Here is a 24,751-nt window from a genome sequence, read left to right on the forward strand (position 1 = left end):
TTAAGAACTAGTGTTTCAGAAAATAACACTGGGCTGGATTGGACCATAATTTGAAAACACTACAAGATAGAGGAATAATGTACGGAGATATCTTTTTTAGAATTTCACTGCGGAAATTTTCTACGCCTAGGCTTTTTTCTGCCCGATGCTTAGTTTGTGAGTTACAACGCAAAATTATCCTAATCGGCTGTCAACCATTTATTCCATTATTATTACAGTAGAACCTCGTTAATCCGTGACGCGCTAATTCGGGAATCGGATAATCCGGGACGATTTAAAAGTGCAGAAAAAAAAAGAGAAGTAAAAATTGTCAGCGCTTAAAATTAACGTCACGCGGGCCGTCCGCCGGCAAACACTGCAAGCCTTCGCATGGGCCGCCAAACTCTGCAACGCTGTTTGTACCGACCCTTTGTGTCGTCCACCTTTCAGCTGTCACATTTGTCACTCTTTAAACTTGAGGGGGATGTCCTGACTTCTGCTTCCCGTCTCCCTTTGTTTGTTTCCACCCGCCAACGCACGGCAGGCGCCTGGCGAGTGACGTGTCTGGCTGGCATTCGGCTGGACGAAGTGGGATAGGTGGGGGGAGGGGGGGGGGGTAACCCAAAATTTATGTGTGCAAGTTCAGCACAATCTTATCTTTCTCTCTTCGGCTGTTGTAAATGACCCTGAACTAATGGCTAGGCAGTGCCGTATTATTTTAAGCCGAGACTAATTCGAAGACGGCCCTTACCGTGAACAGATTATCCGGGTTTATTACTTTTTTTTTTACAGGATTTTAATTATCCGGGCATCGGCGGGTCCCAATTAACACGAATAATGGAGAGTTTACTATTTTTTATCCATCTGCTGCCAAGGCGCAGTAAGCCTCGGTAGATGATACGTCACATGACCTTGGCCGTAACCCAGCTGCACGCCGGTGTCTGAGAAGCTTGACAAGACCTTCCGGGCTTTTAATCGTTAGTCCGTGAAATTCGGTAATCCGTGATTATCTCGGTCCCGACCATCACGAATTAACGAGGTTCTACTGTGTTATTATTATTACTATTCATTTCTGATTGGGGGACATGGTTTGACCCGCGATATACCCGATTCCGCGATCCATCGGGGCGCGGTATACCGGGAGTTTACTGTAGATTTGCGGACTTTATTTTAACGAATAATGCACCTGAAATCTTGCCACTGACTGCGCAGTTACCTCGGCAAAATAATGTGCGGAGCGGAGACGAACCTGAAATCTTACCAACAACACAGCAACATGAGGTAATAGAGACGATTCAATTCAACAGAAAAAAAAAAAAACTAAATTTGGATATCTGACTTCTTACTGAATATCGTGTCTCCCAGAATTTTTTTTTTTTTTTCGAAATGTGTAAAGTTACATCCAGTGTGAAGTGTCGGACCAGAGTGTGCGAGGGACAGTCCCTAACTTCTCAGAAACCAATACCCGGCAAGTCAACCCTTACACAGCTCGCTGACGGTAGGGGGCAAATGGAAAAGTTTCAGCGGAGATTTTTCAAGCGCCCCAACTCTTAAAATAAGTTTTTCAGCACCATAACTTCGCGATAAAATTATGGGATTTTTTTTTTTTTGCCCCACAACGTGCAAAAAATTCCAGTCCTCTGGAGCATGTAAGGTCTAGTATTCCACGGCCGTGAGTTAAAATAAACATAGGTTACTAGGCAGAGAGAGAGAGAGAGTGACGTATATAGAGATGCTTTGTGTGTGTATCTACTTGAAACAAATTGCAAAAAAAAAGTAAAAGAGGCATAGCAATTCATTACCTGGTGAATAAAATTAATCATAAAAGCACACCAAGAACAAGAATCTAATTTTTTTTAAAGACAGCTGTGTTTTGGATAGTTTTTTACTTCTTTTCTGCTGTGACACTCTTTTTGAGTGTCCCTTCCCTCTTCTTTTTCTCCTTGTGTTTTTGTTTGTTGACGGATGATGCGCGCAGTTGGTGGACGCGTTCCTTTTCTGTTTGCAAATGCCGGTTTTGTTGTGGCTTCTGCCTGGTGGCGCCGCACGGCGGTGAGTTTGGTAATCCCTGAGGTGTTGTTTTTTTACGCGCGCGGCCTTGGGTTGGCAACTGCGTGGTCAGCTGTGGGAGAAGTGGTTTCTCTGGCGACTGCTGGGAGAAGTGGTAAGTCTTGCCGCCTCGGCCGCTTTGGTGTGACGAGGTTGAGGTTTTTTGAGAGGGGAGTTGGAAAAGCGGCGTGTGAGAGGCAAGTCTTGCCATGGAAATTTTGAGAGTTTCAGCAAGCAATGGTTAAAATGGGTTGGCTGTTGAACTTTTGATGCAGAAAAGCGATCAACGAGCGTCATCACGGAAATGTTTTGATGGAATCCGAGATTGTGTTTTTTTTTTTGTTTTGTTTTGAAATACTGTAATACGGATCTACGTAATTACGTTTTGCTAACGTGTGTGTTGGTAAAGTACGAGAATAGGTCAAAGTTGTGGTGTCCCAGTTATTGGGTCTACGAGCGTACATCCCGTGTATCTGTTACAAGATTTTAAGTCCAATTTATTGTAAAATTTTTCTAAGAACGGTTTGGTAACCAAGATTATGCTAGGGGCACGGAGAAGTCTAATGGGGCGTTTGAAGACAAGAAGGGACGTTCTAAAGTTGTCCGCAGTCGTCTGACAACGGGACTGTGGCGTGAGAAAGGCGAAATCTACTGAGGCATGCAAGATACTTCAGATTTCGAGTTGGTGCTCTTAGTTTTTGTGCAAACAGCTTTAAATTGAGGGATGCAATTTTAAAGGCTGTTCGTCATTGTAGAGGCTTCTAGAAAACTGTAACTTTTTTTGTTATAAAATTTTGAGCCTTTCAGGGTACACCACAGTACATCAATTTTATTTTTACGCACTTTGTAAATTGAATTTATAATTTATAATTCTGATAACGTCGCTGTTTAATAATGTCTTTTGTGTGGTAAATGAATGTTTTGTGTTGTGAAATTCAATCACTTTTATATATATGTTATATATATTTTTTTAATGATGAACATTTTATCATATTTTTATATTTATTTGCTGATTATCTGGTGAACTTTTATCAGTCCTGTGCGGCTGAGGATGGAAAGTGAATATAATACGAGGATTTGCTAAATCCTGGCAATTGAGTACAAAATTATAAACTGTGGTGTAAATTTTATTTTTGCGCTAGAGATTTTTGAGGCACAAATAAATTTGTTTTGAGGTTTGGTCTATTAAACCATTATTCTTATTTATTACCATATCTTAAATATTATTCCTATTTGTCTTTTTGAAACTTAGTACTGTGTTATATAGTTAATTATTATAAATTTTTGATTATAAAATTACCACCTGAGATTAGTAAATCTTTTTATAATAACATTGTAATTTTGTGTTCTATAATAATTCTGTGGGGATCAAGGGAATTGTTTTAGGGGTGCACCTTGGGGAGGGACAAGAAAGAGGTTTCTTTATGAGTGAAGTCACTGATAGGTATGGTCTTGTTTTTTGAAGCTAATGCATGTGAATGCAGTGGAGCCGCCTGGACCCTCTCAGAGTTTAATGCCCTTGGCCCCATTTTTGGCTGTTAATGCTTTTTTATATGTGCATATTGTTGGTTTTTCTCTTTTTTAATATTTTTTTATTTAATTGTTTTTGTATTGTAATTTGTTTATGAAGTGGAAGTTGTTGACGTTGATTTTAATTTGGCCAATTACAACTAGCATCACACTCTATTCCCTTTTTTCTTACAACGCCACCCCCCCCCTCCCCCCTTTACCTTTTAATTCTTAATAAGCTCTGGGGGTGCCACACAACAAAAATTAAGGAACTAAATGCGATGAGGAATTTAATGTGCTTCCTCTCAAAATAGGCGGAGCTATAAAGTTAAATAAGCGCGAAGGCACAACTTCAAAGAATCTTGTGAAAGTGTAGTTTGGTGTGTAGCCAGGCTACCATCAATTTTTTGAAAAAAGCTAGTTTCCTTATCTTATAAATTATCGAGGAGAAAATGTCAAGTAAAAATTAAATGCAATACCGTAGTAAACCATTAAGTATAATTGACCTTGGCCTGACCTTAACCTGGGCTCGGGCTTGACCTTGGGACGTACTTGGCCTTGGCTTGGGCTCGACCTTGGCCTGACAACTTTGACACCACCTTGGCTTGATCTTTGCATGACCTTTACCTAACCTTGGCCTTGACCCTGTTTGGACCTTGGCTTGGTCTTAACTTTGGTTTGACCTTGGCCTGACCTTGGCCTGGTCTTGGGCTCGACCTTGGCTCTATCTTGGCTTGGCCTTGGCCTGAACTTGACCTGGCCTTGACTTGAGCTTGGGCTTGACCTTGGTTTGACCTTAGGTTGACCTGGGCCTTGGATTAACCTTGGATGTACTGAACTAAACAGGAAGCATCATGCTCACAGGATCAAACCACCAGGATCATGCCATTAGGATGAAGCCTTCGGGAACCAGGAATAATCTTCAATAAATGAAATGGAAAAATTAGCGTAATTTTAATGCTCGTTGGCTACAGTTGTGCTAAACAAAGAGATGCGGCGGCGACAGTGTGAAAATACCGGTTTGTGATGTAAGCTTTAAACTGTTATTTTTCACGAACCAGTAGGAATTAAGAAACCACCCCTTCAGGATAAATTTAAGGACGAGTGTAGTGTATTAAAACCACATTTCCTGATCTATATTCTTGCCGTTCTAAAAAGCCGCGATGTCCGAGTATTACCAATTTCAGGGTATATATACTGCGCGGTCCTCTGTATAATCGGGAAAATAACGCAAATTCAACGGCTTACTGACTTGTACGTCATCTCAACTGGTTAATTACCTGAGATTCTATGCTTCTTTTGTTCAATGTCTCTCACTAGCCCAGAGTCTTACAGAATAACAGTGAGCCAATAGCGAGAGCAGCTCGAAATGAATCCGCGAATATTCTTAAACTCGGTACTGGACAAGTAGATAAGAACCAACATATTTTTATTTAAAGAAGGAATGTAGATATTTTTGACGTGACGTCTAATAAATCTATGAACGCCGGCTGCACGCACGGAAAAGTGTCCCGTTACGCACATTGTCCCGTTACGCTCATTGTACGCTTGCGCCGCATATCTATCTCTCTTCCACTCGATTGGAACAACCATCGATTTGACTTTTTCGAGGCACATTAAACTTAATGATTCAATTTTACTCACAAAAGTATGCAATCATTTCATCAATTTTTTGTTATGACGTTGTCACGTTAAACTATCGTCCGTAAACCGACTTTACAGAAAACCAATTTTTTTTTTTTTAAACTTACGTGTTTCTTTTCATTACTAGCAGGCCAATGAGATGGCTCACACTATTCCGTCTATAAGCCGCCCTCTCTCTCACTTGTACAACTGAGCGAGCGACGAGACGAGCTCATCCCAAGGGGGCTGAAGGAAGGTTACCTCTCCCCCGCAGGTCGCATGCCAGGAGGTAGTTGCGTCCGGCGTCAAACTCCCCGTCCTCCCGGCGGAATGAATCGCCCGCCCTTTCCCGGAGACGGTTTACACGGACCTGATGGGGCCGCAGCGTCACGAAACACAATTTTCTTCTCCCCCCTACCCCCCCTCCAACTCCTTCCTCCCTTCATTTCCTGGTTTCTTTGTATTTGGGTCATCCGCGAGCGAGCGAATCTCATCCCCCCCTCCCACCCACGCGGGCAACGTGATACAGCAAGTGGGGAGGGGTGGTAACTACCCTCGTGAGCTACATACAGGCCAACCCGAGACATTTCTTGCAAATATATATTTTTTTATTTATGGTGACCTAGCTTTTTTTTTTGTGTGTCAGATTACCTGGGACCCACTACACAAAATAACACGTTTTTAAACTAACAAAGTCAATATTTTTACAAGATTGCGAACACACGGCCGGTTACGACTTGTAAACTTCTAATGTCAAGTGAATTTTCCACAAGTGTGCAAGTGATTTACTCGTGGGCTACCAAAACAAACCCGGATTATTGAACTCGTTCAATTTTCTACCTAGCTTACGTCTTAGTAAACTTGTAAATGTAACCTTCCTAATTAATTCTCCTAGAAAGATATGGTCTAGTACTTGCTCAACATAGATTTTTTTTAAAAAAAGGAGACATGAAATAATATTATATACAGATTTATGATGCAACTAAACAATCATTCTTAGCGGTACATTAATCAAACAAGGTTATGTTGCCAAATTTTTTAAATTAAAGTGTACCAACTAACTTGTCACAAAGATTAAAAAACGTATTTGTTAGTGAAAACTTTCTGAACATATATGTGGAACGCCTGTTCGTAACAACTTTTGATTTCAATATATTATTTTCTTGTGAAACGGGTCCCTGAGAGTCACTTTGGCCTTGAAAGTCCCAAGACACGTCAAAGACATTATGGAAACACGTGGGAGGTATGAAGTTTATTTCCAAACACTCGGTGTACTGAACTACGTCATCAAGTCGGTGTAGCGATACGGCGTGGCCAATTAAGACCTCACAAGGCTTCCTCCAGAAACGAGCCCTGTCACTTGGCGAGCGAGCAGACGCCAATCAAAGCAACCTACAGCTATTTTTTTTTCCTTCTGATGCGTCGTAAAAAAATTATGCGTTTGATCTTCCGTCGACACAATGAACTTCAAACGATTTTGAAGTGTCTGTGTTCGCCACAGAGCCGCACTCAAGTCTGGCTTGGTACGAGGTGAAAGGTGTGCAATTGTGAGGTGCGACGACGATCCAAACAATTGAGTGATCCAGTTCAAAAGCGGCACATCACACAAAACGATAAATTAACAAGAAGTAATGTGAAGATAATTGACACATAGATGACATAGTGGACAGTCGAATCTATATTCGAAGCATTATCGTTGGGTCGGGCGTATATGCAAACTGCGTATATCGTTGTGCGCGGCGATATATCTCTGCGTCAGGAAGCCCAGGCTGCCGATGAAGAGATGGGTGTCACTCGTTTCTTCGATTTCTTCACTTTTGGTTTAGGCATTATTCCTTGTTGCTTGCGTAAAGACATATTGTAAATGGAATACTAAAGTATCTTTTTTACAAAACGTCGTTTACAATCTTAACGTGAAAAATAAAAGTTGTCTGGAGCACATCGACCAAGTACTTTCGTTGCTGGCTCGCTTGCCACTGAACGCTGGTCGCGCCCACTACGCATTTCAGCGTTCGCTCCCACAAGGTTACGTCGTTGCGGGGGCCACGAGGGAAGTGGTCGTCAGAGCGGGCTTCACGATGGAGTTATTATTGGTTTCGAGTGTACAGTTTGGCCGCAGCGGGCGTTAAAAAATATCATATTTTCGTTTCGCCAAGATTATGTCTGACCACCCGTACGAATCATTAAGACGTCCGTCGAATTCATGTAAAAAAAAAAAAATTAAAGTTAAGAAATTGATTGTTGGAAATACAAGTTTCGTTACTTTCAACTCCTCTACTGTTTATTCGTGACTTTCTTGACCCATCCTTCGGTAACCTTATTTTTTTCTTTACTTCCGTGACTTATGTGACCTGCAGACACCCTGTTATACCGTGCACGGGTTTGGGCGATTGGATCGAGGTCCATTTTGTTTTTATTCTTCCACGTCGGGATATATTGTGAGACCAGGAGTGCATTCGTCCTTGGTGGTGGGCGGGTACTATTACCACCCACACAGGGCGGCAAGGACCCCTCCCCCGCGCCCGGGAAAAGGAAGGGGGTGGTGGGGGGTCGACAGACGTGATGCGCGACCCACGTGCGCGCTGGAGACTTCGACGCAACATCTACACACGAACCTTCCGCGAGCAGATTGTCCGCCACGGTCTACATGCCATTTGTGAGCTGGTGTGCTTACTTAGACCAACTAATTTATCAAATTCAATCAATTTTAACTCACTTCTGACTTCTTGTAACACATTAATGCACCTACGCTTATAGAATGTAAACTATCTAATATTTCACCCACTATCTCACGAAATAAATGTAATCCAGACTTTCATGTTTGTATCTGTACAGTGCCAGCTGGTTTAGGGCAAAGTCTGTTGGCTTGCATTAATTAAATAAGGGTTCGTGTGCAAATGTACGCGCTTTAGAAATTATATTTAACTTGGCGTTATAAAAAATGTACTTTAATTTTGCCTGAAAATAACTAATAGAAATAAAATAATAAAAGGGCTGGAGTGATATTATACATTCGGTTGGTATGGTATAAATTAAATTAAATTAAACAATTTACATAAAACACTCAGTATTTAGTACCTATCAATAAAAAACACGTGTAAAATTTTAAATAAATTATAATAAATAAATATACTATACGGTTTTTCAAAATTATTAATTTTAATTTATTATATTATATGGTAATATTTTATGATTTTGAATGCAAATAAATTATACACACGGTAAAATAATCTTAATTTAATTAATGATCTTGAAAATACACATGAAAAAGTTTATAAACACAATTTCTATCACTAATATTTACAATAACTAAATATATGGACCAGTATTCTATATCAATCACTAAAAAATAATTCAAACGCACCAATATAATTTTAATATTTTTCATGTAGCCTTTTATTCATCTTACGAAAATGCCGTGAAATCTCACGTTCATCGTTCTTTCCATAGCGCGCCTAAAGAAGCGTGACTGCAACAGCACGGCCCTGCCCGGACCTGCGACCGGCCGCTACGCTAACCAGGAGGCGCGGGGCGGAAGAGCACAATTACCGCGCGCTACGGAAACACAGGAGCTGAGGAGCGGACCGGAAACGCTAAGTGGGAGGGCGCTAACGCGGAACTCCTCGTCCTCTTGCGGAAGAGACCCCCGTCTCGGCAAACAAGGCTCTTCGAGGGAACGAGTTCAATTTGGATTCTGCCGAACGAACAACGTTAACGGAACTGAGATCGCCTCCGCGCCGGGATGCTAGTGCATGTACAGTGCGGGCCAGAAGTATGGCGAGCCGTCAGCACGGCTATGAGCAGCCCGAGGGGCAGAAGGGGTGGGAGGGGAAATAGTGTTAGCTATCACCTTTAAAAATATTGTTACCTGTGAGAAAACAGATAGTCCAATTAATTAAACGGTTTCATATTACTACTATCAACACAATTTAATTAAAACATTTAAAATATCTGTCTGCAAATTAATAGCTCTTTCGTTCAGTCCACAGTTTAATCTCCTCGCTGGAGCTTGGCTCGTCAGTGGTTCGCCCATTACCTCTCACTTGTCCACACACAGTCTCGCGCCACTCGGTCACACACGCACGGTCCTGTCACGCTGCGTCGCGTAACTCTCAAGAGGGGGGGGGGGGGGGGGGGGGAGGGTCTCGTCCTCTTCGCCGAACTCGCACTTCACTCAACCCGCCTGTTGCAACTCCCGCGCAGGCCGGCGTTACCGCCTTTATAACCGTTGGTCGTCTTTCTGGAACTGACTGCAGTATGAAATGTCGCGTCATCCCAATGCTTGACGCATCCAGAACAACGGCGCGTTATTCACGCCACTACGCGCGCTGAATTCCCAGGCCACTCAGAGAAAGATGACAGCGCCGAGGAAGGATGATTCGGGGGCAGGAGGTTGCGAGGTCGGGCCGCTCTAATCCCCGACGGTATGCGCGCGTGACGTCAGCCGCCCTGGTTGAATGACCAGCAGGCACCTGGTTCCAGCACTCTTTGCAACAATATTAAAGTAGCTTTGCACATAATGCATTATTTTTGAACCTATTTCGTAAAGATAAAAATTGTTATGATTAATCCTTAGAAAATAGACATCTGCCATCACGGACCTTTTCAAGACCTCTACAATCCTGTAGTACATCAATTTGATGTATATGTAATGTATGAATCAGCATAAGCCATGTAAGCGCCCAAAATGCTTCTTTTCAAGACTTGATTACAGAACATCGAGATTTCTCAATTTAATATGAATGAATTATACACATAAACCTTACGGAACAATTTCTCTGAATGATGGTGAAAATCGCATCAAATTCCATTGTGTAGTTTAGAAGTAGTAAGCGAACAAACAGACGCGGATATCGACTTCGTTTTAAACTGTTTAATGACAGCAGTATTTGGGATATAAATATTGAGGCGTAGATATCAGCGATGTAACAATTCAATATCGATCGCTTCCGCGTATTGAAACGTTACTGGGTTGAGGGGGGAGGGGTGAGGGGGGGACAACCGTTATCTCCAAGATGCTAGAGAATTTCATATAAAAAAAATGTTCCGCTCGCATTCTTCGAGTTTTTCGAACTCTCGGTGCTGCGACTCCACCTCGGAGGGAGGGAGGGAGGGAGGGAGGGAGGGAGGGAGGGAGGGAGGGAGGGAGGGGAGTTCTGCTCAACACTTCCCTCGCTCCTCGCTTGTTTCCTTCCTCCTCGCTGCTCCTGGCTCCATCTCCGAGGACCAGAGTTCGGGAGTTCCCAGGACCGCGCCAAGACTCTTGCAACAAAGGAGGATCTGGAAACTACGGAGAGGGGCAGCGGGCAGGAACACCGCACACGAAACTACTTCCCCTCTCCTTCCTGTTTCCCCTCCCTCGCTGTCGAGGAATGCAGGTAGCAGTGAGCCAGGGATGTTTCGGTCGCCTAGGATTCATAAAAATGACCTAATTTCACGTTAAAAAAAACACAACTTTTTTTTACGTACAATTTATTTAAATTAAGACTACCAAATGATTACTCAGTAACATCTGACCAGCAATACGTGGGCACAGGTTTTCAACATATAGAGAAGTAATGGTTAAATAAAAATTTTAGTTAACCGTTCTAACGAAGACACATTTTTATTTACAATTCTCGCTAGTGACTTATAAGTAAAAAAAGCATTAATTAATTTTTGAAGCAGGAATTATACCCGAGCATTTCAATATCTCGACACTTTCTGGCGCAGGATGATTGATTGATACATATGAACAGTTCCTAGGCCCGTAAAGTAGAGTACAGTGTTCCGAGTAGAGTCCAACTCTGTACTCTCATGGGCTGTAGCACCATGCGTCACTAACAGAAATAAAATACATTCATTTTCCTCCTATGCACACGACTGTCCCACGCGCTGTTTAGAAATCACTAGGTTATAAAACATGGCGGTCAAATCTTGGGCGCACAGGTCGGCGCGCGTCGAGGCTGTAACGGAACGCCGCCTCCAGACAGCCTGTTGGAAGGCGTCGACCCCGCCTCGATGGCCCGGCGATAAAGCCCACAGAACCAAGTCTTCCTTCTTTATTCCTCTCGCGCTGCGCGTTAAAAAGCACTAAAAAAAAAAACGCCCGACGATAACACGGCCAGCCGCCCGCACCAGCCGAGGAGGTTCAGAACGGGCGCTATCTACGCGGAGGGCGGGACCGGCGATGATACGTCGAGAGCCGTGTGGGCGGGAAGACGTGGGACGTCCCCTCACACCCCCCCTGGCCCTGGGGGAGAGTGGATCACCTTCCCGCGACCTTCCTGCAAGCCGGCCGTCTGGACTCCCTGTCCGAACAGGCTCGCACAGGCTCGTACAAGCTCGCCACTCCACCGCGCATACTCTGTCCAACACTTCATCCAGACCATCCTGTCTCCTGTCAATTCCTACACGTAATGCATGCCAATTTGCATCCCGCATGAATGCGCCCAGGGTTTCCCCTGCGTCTGTGCAGGTTTTACCTGGGCCCAACCTATCTAGTTAAAGTCCAGATTTAAGAGTGAGGGGAGTTAGTCATGGCGCCAATCGCTGCCACGGCTGGCCAATCCCCTCCTAGCACATGATGCATGCGACCCTCTCCCTGCATGGCTAATCCCCGCATGACTAGGCGTATAGGCTTCGGCCTGAGACGCACCTAGGTCCCTCCCTAACCCGGACCCCTCCAAAATACACTTAGTTTTAGTTAGGTTAATTTTTTTTTAAACAACGATACACACCGCCCGACGGTAGCATGCTTGGCATCTCTGGAGACATCACGGAATAGTCGTGTAAATACAGCTCACTGTTTGGAACCGACACCATTGCTGTACTACTATGGCCGTCATAGAAAAAAAAATTCAGGAATGAGTAACAAAAATGAATACTTACACGGATAACAAACCAATATCAGATGACAAATGTTACTTTCCTCGACAACACAGAGGATTTCGTGGAAAATATTTAGAAAACCTAACAGCCCAGACGAGCACAGCATACAGGATGAGACGGAATGCCACCGAGAAACTACGGCTGCAGGTTGTTTAAGGTGGGGGTAATTGTGTTCATCTACGCGTTGGTTACAGTCATGGAGGTCAGTTGCTTATGAATATCATTGAGGAGGCGCATACAAATTTCATAAATTGTCCTTGTTGGGTCCAGATAAAGTAGTCTGTACCCATGAATTTAGTTCCTTTTTATTTGAGTTTTTTCTAATTAGTTTTTTTAATGAATTCTAATCTATTTTATTAATACGGTAAAATAACTTTCATTATTTAAAACAGATTAAAATTGGCGAACGAAACGTTATCCAATATGGCGACGTATATAACTTTATAAAATACAAAACGGTAGCATTTAAAATAATGGATTTTTCTGAAATTCAAAATGCCGGCTGGGGTCAATGTGATCCGAGGCTAAGGTCATCCAAGATGGCGGACGGCTTCGACTCCACCCCCTGGACCGTGGTGCACGAACCCCTGTTGTCTACCGACTACTGTCGAGAACCAGGGAGTGGTACAGCAGAGATGCTTAAAAATGCTGGGTGGAATTTTTTCATAAGTACACCGCAAAACCGCGGTCAGAGAACAAACAGTAGCTTCCGCGGTCTAGATTTCTGAAATTCTCTCTCGTGCGGTGAAAAATAAAAAAAATAATAAGGAACAAAGAAATTGTCAGGGAAGAGAGAAAAGATAAAAGCCGCGGGAAGAGCAGACAATTGCGACGGTCGGATAATAAATCTCAAGCTCGCACATAAGAATGCCATCCGCCAATCCTAATTAGTTCCTGCCCTCATCACTATCTCACCCCCTCCCCCCCCCCCCAAACAGGTCAGGAGCACAGCGACGCACATGCATTCCTAATTAGAGACGCAGTCGGGGTCAAACCTTCTCCCCTCACTAACCCCCCCACCCCCCGGCTCATGTTGATGCTGGAGTCACAATGGCGCGATGGAGCGGCGCGACAGAAGCACATCGCGTTACTGTGAACATGAGGGTTTCGCCCGCGCGGCAACCAAAAAGAACACGATTGTATATATAGTCGCGAGGGTTGTTATTGCGTGGCGGCGTAGGGGGGGGGGGAAAGAGCACGCGCGCTCCATGACAGTTACACGCCTGACCGGACTAGCACAGGCTCTTCGCTAACCCCACACCCCGTTACCCCCTTCCCCGGCGCCTCTGGAGGGTTAGGGACCTGCGTGATGAGGCGTAACTGGGACGCCACTGTTCTGGGAGCTTCGGGTGTCACTAGGTGTCATGTGTATGTCATATATATGTATATATGACACACACATATATGACACACACACATATATGACCCACACACATATATGACCCACACACACACACACACACATTATATATATATGACACCAGCGTGGCCGTTGCAGAATATTCTGTGGAATTTCAACCTGTGTGTGTTTTGTAAAAAAACCTTAATTATTTCAATATGACGTGTGTATATATGTATATATGTATGTGTATATATGTATGTTTATATACATATGTATGTAAGTATATATATATATATACATATGTATGTAAGTATATATATATATATATATATATATATATATATATGTGTAAGTGTATATATATATTAGTATTCCCTCAGGAAACAAAATTACTTTAAACTTTTACGTCTGCGAATTTCCGTCGCGAAGTTCTGGGGCCGAACTCCGCGCCACCTCGCCGCTATGAGGAGGGATGAGGAGGGGTGAGGAGGGGTGGATAACACCGGCCTCTTAGCGGGTCGCGACGCCGTAGAAACACTTGTTTGCGATCGTGCCAAGAGCCTGGCGGCGTCCCAGGAACAGAATCTCTCTACAAGAAAAAAAACCAAACTGCCGAGGATTGGAAACGCATTACCGCTGCAACCTTGTCCTCCCAGCGCCAGCAAGCGAGCCAAGCTACAGAACACGCGCGAAGTGAACACACGTCTACCCGGGCCGGAGGGACTGCTACCGAGGTACGGCATACTGGTTCTAACAGAGCTACTGCTGTAACCATTTCCTGTGTTCCGATATTAAAGATTTGCCTGCATTAAGACAAGAGACCACACATTACAATATTCATAAAAACCGATAAGATAATTTATACTGACAGTATTATTAAAGGTACACTCATTCAAAAAATTAATCAAATAGTAAACGCCAACGAAGCCAAATTTTGAACGTCAAACGACGAAAATTTGCTATGGAAAAACTAACGTTGAAACCATCCTGTTCCTGTCTCTTGCTCAAAAAAAAAAAATCACAAGACGTGATTCAGTCATTTTCAAACATTATCACTTTCGAACAAAAAAATATCACTCCGAATTATAAGAGAAAACAGCGCGAGAAAGTATTTTAACGTAAAAATAAAGAAACACAAACCTAAAATAACTTTTTAGTACATTTTCTGTAACAGAATTATTATTCTTTTTACAACGCACAGTAATTTTTTTTTGTTTGGAAGAGAGATTGTGATAAAATGTCTGAAACGTCAACTATCAATATTTAACGTGTGAACCCCCAGCCCGGTGCGTGGCAGGGAGAAAACAGTATTGCATGCAACCACTTATACACACTTAAATCACGCTCACGCTCTGCCACGCTCGGATAGACATCTCGCACGCACAACATTCTTGCTGATTCAGCGCGTGGCAATGACTCACTTTACTGGCGCCTCCCTGACATTTATCAAATAAATGTTAACGAACAGCAAACTGAATTTAAAGTTAGCATCCAGATACCATTTGTTACATTTAATATATAACATATTTTGTTTTCAAAAATGTTTTGTCAATTTACAAATGTACCTATATAGGAATATTATAAATATTCACCATACATATTTTTTTTAAACCATGTTATTCAGTTTTCTCAATAAATATCGTGCAAAAAAATTACGCATGATTTCAATTTTTTTTTTAAACCACAGAATGATTAATTTATATTCATAATTTAACTACCTAGATTATGGTGCAAGATGATGTAATTCATCTCAGAGCTTTAGAATAAAATTATTGCACTATTTTGAAAAGGGTAAATAGGCACTGTTTTGGTTTTAAAAAAAAGTATAATTGCATTGGTTTCAGTTAACTCAAGCGACATGCGAACAGAGAGTAGATTTAAACACACAAATGTTTAGCTAAACATGCACAGAGTTCAGAGGCCCACACTTAGCCATGTAGATTAATGTTCAAAGTACGTGAACTCAGCACCCAATCTATGAAGATCCCTGGATTATTTGTAAACTTTTAGATGAAAATTGTTAAAACAGTGTGAATACGCAGCAAGTACCACACCGGCCGAGTTCGCGCGACGCAAGGCTGCCAACCCGACAAACAGCAATCACGCGAAAAGCCCCCACTGTCGATAGAGCCGGACAGGACCGTAGCACGGCCGATCAAAGCGGGCATCTGTGGGGCAGGAGGAGGGGAAGATGAGGAGCGGGAGAGGGGAAGGGAAATGTAATCACGGGCCTGAGCGCATGCGCACAGCCTACAGGTGTTTGCGCCGAGCAAGAACTCTGATTGCTAATTACCACAACAGTCCAATTACGAATTTATCACCACGAAGCCCTGGCTGGTTCTTGTTGGTTCAGTGTTTTCGTTTGTTAACTGCTGTGGAAAGGCGCGCGAGAGATAATAATTACGAACCCTTGCGCGAATTTTTACCCCCATTGCGTAACACTCATCAAATATCTGTGACGTGAAATTCATTTGTGACAGGACAGCAAACGCAAGGGCGGGATAGTGTTAAAATTCACAAATATATCCATGAATAACAATGAAAAAAAAAAAAAAAAAAAATTCGTGTGAAACCCCACACTGAAAAAAAAAGTGTAATTTTACACTAAATTTTCCACTTAAATGTGTTCATGTATTTTTTCTTGTGGACAAGTAAAAATACTATAAATTGCTATGGTTTGGTAAATATGTTGGTGTAATTTCATACCGAGATATATAAATTTACAGTATTTTTGTCGCAACTGTCAGCTAATGTGTGTTTCTTCTAAATATTATTTTATTTTTTGTAGTATACAGCTCTTATAGCTCTTTCAAGCAATTTTTTCTTTCAAATTTTACCACATTTAATTGTTTAAGTAAATACTTCTAATAAGTGAATTAGAAGAGTAAAGAACTACTGACTTTTGCTTATTAGTCTATCGTATTAACCCTTGCACCATTGTGCACATTAGTAACCATTTTAGGAATGGTAATACAGTAACCTAATTTTGTGTTTTGTAAGTATAATTGAAAAATACAATACATTACATATTTTGGAGTACTTGGTAGTATTTAACTTAAGCCTACTCTGACAAATATTGCACATTTACAATGGCTAGCGTCTGGAAAAATTCTCACTGGCTGCTGACTTGTCTGAAATGGTTTACCTGTGATTCGACACTCCCTTCGTTGAAGGTTTCTCACTGGCCCATAGTCAATAGCGAGAGCAGCTCAAATGTATGCGTATTTTAATTCTAGCCTATAGCGGAATGAATCCGCTGGGAGCGGACGAGTAGTTCTGCTCCAGTATCTCGTTTTTAAGCTGTATTTTTAGGAGAGTGAATATAGCTAAACCACGCGATTTCAGATTAATTTTTAGGCATGATATCCGGCACAGATTCTTTAAAGCACTGAAGAGACTTGCATTTTACCTTTATCTTCGTTTCTCCACCATATTATTTTATGGTTAAGGTTAAAATATCACAATTGTTATATGCACGACGAGAAGACTGCGCGCCAGTTCAGAACCTTGCGCTTAGAGGCGATACCGCGCTAGAAGCACAAGCGAGCGTCGCACTTATCATCCCGCCTCACTAAAAATATTCACCCCTGACTAGGCAGGCCCCTTAAGAGCTCTTTCGTGTAGCTTGTAATACTATAAACGTTGATAAATAACTCAAAACTTAAATTCAGGAAGAAAAAAATTCTAAAATATAAGACTGCGGGTCTTAATACCACTAACGTTTAGATTGATAGCCACCATCTTACAAGTTTACCGGCATAAAATCATACAAAATAACAGGAGGGAAAAAAAAGAATGACCGATAGAGACCGAATTTTCTACTTGAAAAGGAGAGACTTCCTACATCTGCAAGACGACAGTATGGAACATGATTGGTCCGCTGCTCCTACAACTCGCCCCTAACAAAGTGCATCTTGGCCGGCGAACAAAACAAACGAGAGAACATGCCGCAGATGTTTCCGCAGCGCAGGGGAATGAAATCCTCGACCGTCTGAAAAGAGAGAACCCCTATTTCACTGTGGTTAACCCCAATCCCCTTTCCCCCTCCCCTGCACAGGGAAGGAAGCCCCGCCCATCTGTGATTAAAAGCGATCGCTCTGGACTCAGCGGCGAGAAAGCTTCTGGAAACAAGGCGCGTGATCGACCTATACAAAAAAAAATCTTGATTGGCAATTTCCCAAATTTTAATATAGTTGTAGTAAAAAAATCGTGGATTAAAGGGTAAATATACAAATTTATTTTGCTTGAAATATATATCGCGTTTTTATTTCATTAGGTTTTAAATAAAATCATAAGTAACCATATTTAATAATTCATAAAATACTTTTTTCTACTGAACAAGTCCTTAAAGCAATTTTTTATGAACTTTAAGGATAATTTTGACGTCAGTCCTAGCATGTACTAAACGCATGAAATAATATGGTATACAGTTTTGGAATAACGGTTCTATGTAACCTTAAAACTCTTCATTAGGTATTCTTAAAAAAATGGTTTCTATGATTACAGTAAAACCTAATTTTTATTAATTTATGAATGTTATATTAAATAAGGAGTTTGAAAACGAAGGCTGCATACGAACTATATACCAAATGATTTCATGCGTTCAGTACATGCTAGGACTGTCAAAAACATTTGCCTTTAAGTTTATAAAAACCGTTAAATAAGGAATTGTTTGGTAGAAAAAAAAACATTGTATAAAAGTTAAATATGTTTATATTATAAATTGACTCAAAAACTCGAAATACAAGCAAAATAGGCTACTACTGCCTTAAAGCCGATATTACAATAGACCGTCGGCTACATCCTCCATCAATCACGTGACATCCAGCCAATCAATTCGTCCGTCCATCAAAACCTTACCTAGCTTCAAATACCAATGGACGAACTGATGAAATTATATAACCTCCAAAATGTTTGCACGACATTTTCTGTCAACTATTATCATTTCTGTGAAACTGTTTCTAACTTTATTTTGCAAATTTTAAATATTTGATATTTTAAACAAAAACTTATAGAGAAACAGAAGTGCAACTCGTATTGCAACAAGAATACATTTTTTTTAATGTCTGGAACATAAAAAAGTTAATGTAGGTACTATAAGTTCACAGATAGCTTATATAATCAAACTATCTCTTACATAGTCATAAAACTATCTAGCTTTTAAAGAGTGATTTTCTCAAAAACAAAACTAAGCCTTCTCGTCAGTTGGCAGCAGTGAAATGAAAAATTCCGGCTTAACGTTGGCGTACATTAAAACAAGGGGGGAAACCGATTATGAAACACGGGTGCATCAAGTTTGGGTTTCATTTTTTACGAGTTTTCTGAAAATGAAAATGCTCATGTTAAAAAGTAGGTTGGAATGTGAATACTCTCAAATATAGCAACATTAGTTAAAGCCTAATGAAATAATAAGTTCATCAGTTCTTTGTAAATTTTCGTGAGAAAAACCATTAGAACACAAAACATCTTACCGGAGACCATATGTGTAAAAAATGTAACCGGTTATAATAACTAAATTCACAAGAATTCGGCTCCCTGCAAATTAATAACTATACATAAAAACCAAAATTAAAATTTTTGATTACGAACAAGGCTCATAAATCTAAGAAAAAGGAGCTCAGCGTAAGCGTTAAGGAAGCCTAATTGCACGAGCAAGAGAACATTAATCATCCGAAAGGAAAAATCAATCCGACGGCCGGACAAAAGCAACCGCCTCGCTTCCAGACGGAAAAACAAAAGCACCCGCCGATTGCTGGTCTCTGGAGAGAAGAGCTGGCTGGACGAGTCTCGATAAGCGACCACTCGCAGCTCCCCGCTTTCTCGGCGGTTCTCCTGCTATCATTCATCTTTATACACGACGTCCGCCTTCCACGCGGCAATCCTCCCCGCCTTCGTACACCGGGCCGGGGGTAAACTTTTAATACCACCCCCCACCCGCAGCCCCTCATGCCTAGAGCTGGCCACAACTTCCAGGAAAACAAAGAATCGGTTCCAACTTTCGTCGCGGCAGCTACTTTATATAAAGTTCCTCCGCTTCGGCAGGCAAACGAGACAAAAAGGAGGTTACAGGAGGAGTGATGGTGGTGGGGTTGGGGGGGGGGGGGGGAGTTCACAGAAGTCGAAACAAACTGTAATATCTTAACGCCAAAAAGTGTAAAGGGGAAGGAGGAGGGGGAGGGATGGGGCGCAAGAAGTTAACTCGGCGCCGATAGCGGGTGAAACACGGCCGAATATCTGCCTCGCCCGAACGCCACTACTTCGGAGGGGCTGTTTCACAAACGATTAAAAAAAAAAATTTGAAGAGATCGATGGAGTTTTATCGGGATGAAAACTTTTACACTCAGGATTTTCATCTGGATGAATTGGCTAAAGGACCCCGCCTACCTGAACACACATATGGTGTGCAAGTCTACTAGGAAAAAAAATAGGATTTTTAAAACTGCTGAAGATATATGAATGAAGTCAAGTAGCTTGGCCTCTGGGTTGTAGCCGTGTCCCTGGCGAATAATTCACCGACGTTTCGGTCGACATTACAGTCGCCATCATCAGGGAGCAGTTACCTACTCAACTGCTCCCATATGATGGCGACTGCAATGTCGACCGAAACGTCGGTGAATTATTCGCCAGGGACACGGCTAAAACCCAGAAGCCAAGCTACTTCGGACAATTGCCGTGAAAGCCTCCGAACGTTATTAAGAATTAAGTCTGTTTACGAAAATGATTTAAGAACACACCTAAGGCGGAGGAATATTTCCGTCCCCGTGCTTCGGTTTTAACTGTATTTTTGACGTGATAGCGGCTTATAAATTGATGAACGCCGGCTGCACGCACGAAAAAGCACGACTCATTGTCACGTTCCGCCTGAGCCGAGCGTGCAAGAACCTGCCAACCACCGTGCGAGAAAATCTTCTATAATATCAAACAGGTTAAGGTGGGCTTTTTAAAGGCAGTAATTTAAAAAATTTGATTTATTTGTCCAATTAGTCATTTAAAATTAACAATTTATTTACATAAATTAGTTATCAGTTTATTTCTATAACTAATAGTTTGTGATTATATTTAAACAAATTATTTAAATTAAATTTGCAAACACTGCAAATAATGTTTGAAAATTAAAAAGTATGCAATTTTTCATCAATGTTTTCTTTATGACGTTATCACGTCAAATTATTGTCCCTAAACCGACTTTACCTGTTTGATATTATAGAAGATTTTCTCGCACGGTGGTTGGCCGGATCTTGCACGCTCGGCTCAGGCGGAACGTGACGAGTCATGCTTTTTCGTGCGTGCGGCCGGCGTTCATCGATTTGTAGGACGTTATCACGTCAAAAAATAAAACTTATTATAATTGACGACGGTATACAAAATAAGATATCTAATGTTTACGAAGTCTGACACAGGCGCCATCTGTCCTGCGAACTATATACGCTATATCAAAGTAGTGAACAATCGACCGGCTCCCAGGGGAGTCTATTCGCGTTCGATTTCCAGCGCAATCGAATGCCAGTTACTAATTTTTTTTTCCTGAAGGTGGTACACGTGGCGAACGTTGCTGCGAGCAGGCGGGTACTTATTTCTCGGGGGCTCTTTCTTACATCATTACTTCTCATAGTCTCTAATGACCCCTGTGTGAGCGAGACCTTACACATGTGTGCATGGACACCAATCGCGGGAGAAGTGAAACTTCACACTTCAATAATATTCCACTCGAACGATAAAAAAACAAAACAATGAAGTAGTCTACACGAAAGAGGTTCGCAACTGTTAACAAACATGGCGACGCAGAAACCCGCTAAACAGTCCCCCTCCCCATCCACCCTGCATCGAGCGCCCCAATCACCAGAGCGTTGCACTTCCCGTTACGTCCAACGTCATCGCCACGACCTACACGAACTGTCGTAAAAAAAAAAATAAGTTTCTCGTGTTTCCGTCGCCGGTGTCACACTGCATGACGTGTAGCACATTCAAACGATCGCCTCCGGCGTTAAGCCCCTCCCATCGACGGTTTTTTTATCCCTCCCATGTATCGGTTTACCATCCCCCCCCCCTCCACTACCATAGCGGGAGACCGGAGCAGCGGGCGGTGAATGCTAGACCTTATCGCGAGGACGAGACCCACCACACAGACCCCTTCACTGGCGTCGTCTCGATGATCGATGACACAGCCTCGCGGTGACGCGATGCATTTGGAATGGCCTCGGGGCTGGAGGGGGGGGGGGGGGCTGATTTCCCGATAACCCGATCCAAGCCTCTTCCCCTCTTCAACACACCTCTTTCTACCATTTTATTTTTACCTTCCAAAAAAAATCATCTTCGTGACGTACTTCGTTCCGAACAACGCGGTAATAGATGTTGGTTATTTAATATATCTCATTCTTTATTCCAGTGGCTCTCACGCAGTTGTTGTCGGGTCGCCATTGCTTCCTCGCATTTCTGACTGCGATGTCAACCGAAACGTCGGAAACTATTTCGACCAAATATGACGCGACCGAAAATCCACGAAACAAATATATATATATATATATATATATATATATATATGTATATATATATATATATGTGTGTGTGGTGTGTGTATGTATATATATATATATATATATATATATATATATATATATGTGTATGTATATATATATATATATATATATATATATATATTGCCTTGCTGGAGCCACGGTATAGCAACCGTTTCCTCGACAGCTATAAAGAGGTGTGTACCACACGCCATACTAGTAATTATTAGTATCCCCAACAACATTTAATCTTTCTCGGGATTAAACTGGTGAAAAGTTGCGGAAAACCACGCTGGCTTTTTCTCTTTAACTTTCTCCATAAAGCCCGGCGCAGCTCCTGTTAAACGAGCAAGGGGAGGGGGTTATTCATCAACCTCCTTCGACACGGTGTCTTCTTCCGGTAACCACACCTGCGTCACACAACACTTCTTAACTTGTTCTCTTTTTAAATGGCTTCACATTTACAAATTAATATGTGTAATTAAAATAGCTTATATTTTTTATAGTTACAAGCCAACGCTACAGTCATAAACGTTTTCCTAAAGAACCAATAAATAATATTAAATGTAAAATATATATATAAATATATATTTTAGATTTAAAGCAATTCTATAGGTTAATATACTCTATGTTCGAAATTTATTTTAGGAATTGTTTTAAATTTTGACTTATTTTTCACAATTGTTAAACTTTTGAGGATTTTGGCAGGTAATTTTTTTTCTAAAAGAAATTAAAAAAAATTACCATGCACTAAGAAGAAGCATTGCCTTGAAACCTTCAAATTACTTTCAATTCTCCTTATTGACACACTATAAAAACATTTTTTTAAAAAGTAACTTAACAGCTAATTAAAAAAAAACGTATATTCACACAATAAGTCTAAAATTATAACAGTGCTTAATTTAAAGATACAATAATCACCTTAAACGGAATTATGTACCGCCTTAAAGACTTCGAGGGAGCCGAATAATGTAGCTCTGCAATATTAGAAATAGTCAGAAACGAAAATCACGATTGTCCAGATATTACGGCCTCTGATATATTTGACAAAAAAAAACATACAAAAAATACATTGGTTATTGTTTTTCTAAAAGCTTGTGATTATTTTCATAACACAGTGTAAACTTTTAAAAATTACTCCAAGTACGCATAAAATAGATTAAAAGCACTCATGAAAAGCTATCTTTGGTTAATTTTTAACCCTTTAAGAGGTAAGAGAAACAGCAGAGACCCACTGACGATATGAGCTCCATTGGTGAGAGCAAATAGTGGATTTATGAAAGTGTGTTAATTTGTGGACAGTCATGACAATAATTTATGAAAAATGTGTACATAGTAGTTGAATAAAACTCCAATTCATAAATTGGGCTAATCTTCAAGACCTCATTCCCACTCTTAACAAAATTTATTTTTTTTATACGCCGTACATATATTATTTCATGGTAAGTAATTATTTTCGATTTTCATGTTTTTTTTTAAATTTTTAAATCATTATTTGTATTATAATTATTTTTCGTTACTCCAAATGTCACAAATTGTATTTATCTAACATTTTGCAGAACCATTAAGAATTAAATGTTTTAAAATGTAACATTAATTCATGTTTCTGGCCCCAAAGAGCATTCTGGTCTCAAGTGTAGAGAAAAATAATCAGACTCTTAAGTAATTGCAAACACTCACTTGAAGTTCAGAGAAAAATAATTTTTGAGTTCTTAACTGATAAAAAGAAGCACTTACCAATCCTCATCGCTGTCTTCAACTGCCACGTGGTCACTGCAATATGGCCCCAATTGACTTCTGGAACACAAAAAACAGGTTCTTCAGTTGATTTCCTGAACCTTTGAAATAATGCTTAAAATTCACAGGACGTGTGTATTAAAAACACATCTGCGTTTAAAAAAAAAAAGTGGAACTGCGGAATGATGGAACAAAGAAAGAAACTAGTCAATGGGGATAATTGTACTTATACGGCAAGGTTAAACCCAATCATGCTTACACGGTGAGTACAGGTCACGAGAAGAGTTTTTGCGAATGAATTACACTGGTGATATTTTTTTTATGTCTTTATCTGCGCAGTTCCCCTTTGGGCACGGATTATTCTCCAAACACCCCCCCCCCCCCTTTTTACCTTTTTAATTTTTCGTGCTGTCCTTAATTAGAGCAGGGATTTAATTTGCCTGTAGATCTGGTAGAGGCACTAATCCGATTAAAAAGTGGTGTTCCCTTTTCGTCCTTAGTTTTTTGCCCCCTTATTTACCGAGTTGTAAAGGACTTCTCTGTTTACTCTCTTCACCCAACTGCCCTTCAATTTCCGAAGCGAAGGGCATTAACCCGCGTGTGGCAGAGACTGTTGGTATTTTACTGCAAGCGTTTCACTGAAGTGTACACATTTAAAAAACATTTTTGAAAAATAACGAAACAGTAAAGATAACAACCAAACAAACAACCAAATAAAATTTTAAAAAGGGAACTTAATAAGAATTATAAGAATGTAAGAATGAAAAAAAAAAAAACATTAATTTTAAATGGCTTAGATTTTAAACTTTAACTAGAAAACTGGCAGATTGTCAAAATAACCTGTGCCGTTAAGATTCTTCACATAATGGTTGCTGTTAAACAAAGTGTACTTTAAAATAATACATTCCAAGTAGACTATGTTTTTTTTTAATTTTAAGGACTTTCGAGAATTTTTTGTCTGTTTGTGGTGGTTTACACCAACTTATTTATCTTCACACAATTGTTGCTTGTTTTTTTGCCAAAGAACACAAATTTTCGGAGTTTTTATTCAATGAAGAAAGCTTTGCGTGGCTTCAGTAGTTCGGGAAGTTACGTGTTCGAAATATAGGCTTTTGTAAATCAGATAATC

The 24,751-nt window shown here is 41.0% G+C and overlaps 1 protein-coding gene across 1 annotated transcript in view; it reads right to left on the reverse strand.

Moving 5' to 3' along the window:
* LOC134537104 (leucine-rich repeat-containing protein 24-like) overlaps nucleotides 1-24,751 on the reverse strand; it is a 118,476-nt gene that overhangs the window by 25,620 nt on the left and 68,105 nt on the right. Inside the window, exon 2 of the mRNA XM_063377388.1 lies at nucleotides 23,623-23,682. The gene's annotated coding sequence lies outside the window, so the exon portion shown is untranslated. The remainder of the gene's footprint in view (nucleotides 1-23,622; nucleotides 23,683-24,751) is intronic.

The sequence above is a fragment of the Bacillus rossius genome, chromosome 11 (assembly GCF_032445375.1).
Source record: "Bacillus rossius redtenbacheri isolate Brsri chromosome 11, Brsri_v3, whole genome shotgun sequence".
Lineage (NCBI taxonomy): Eukaryota > Metazoa > Arthropoda > Insecta > Phasmatodea > Bacillidae > Bacillus > Bacillus rossius.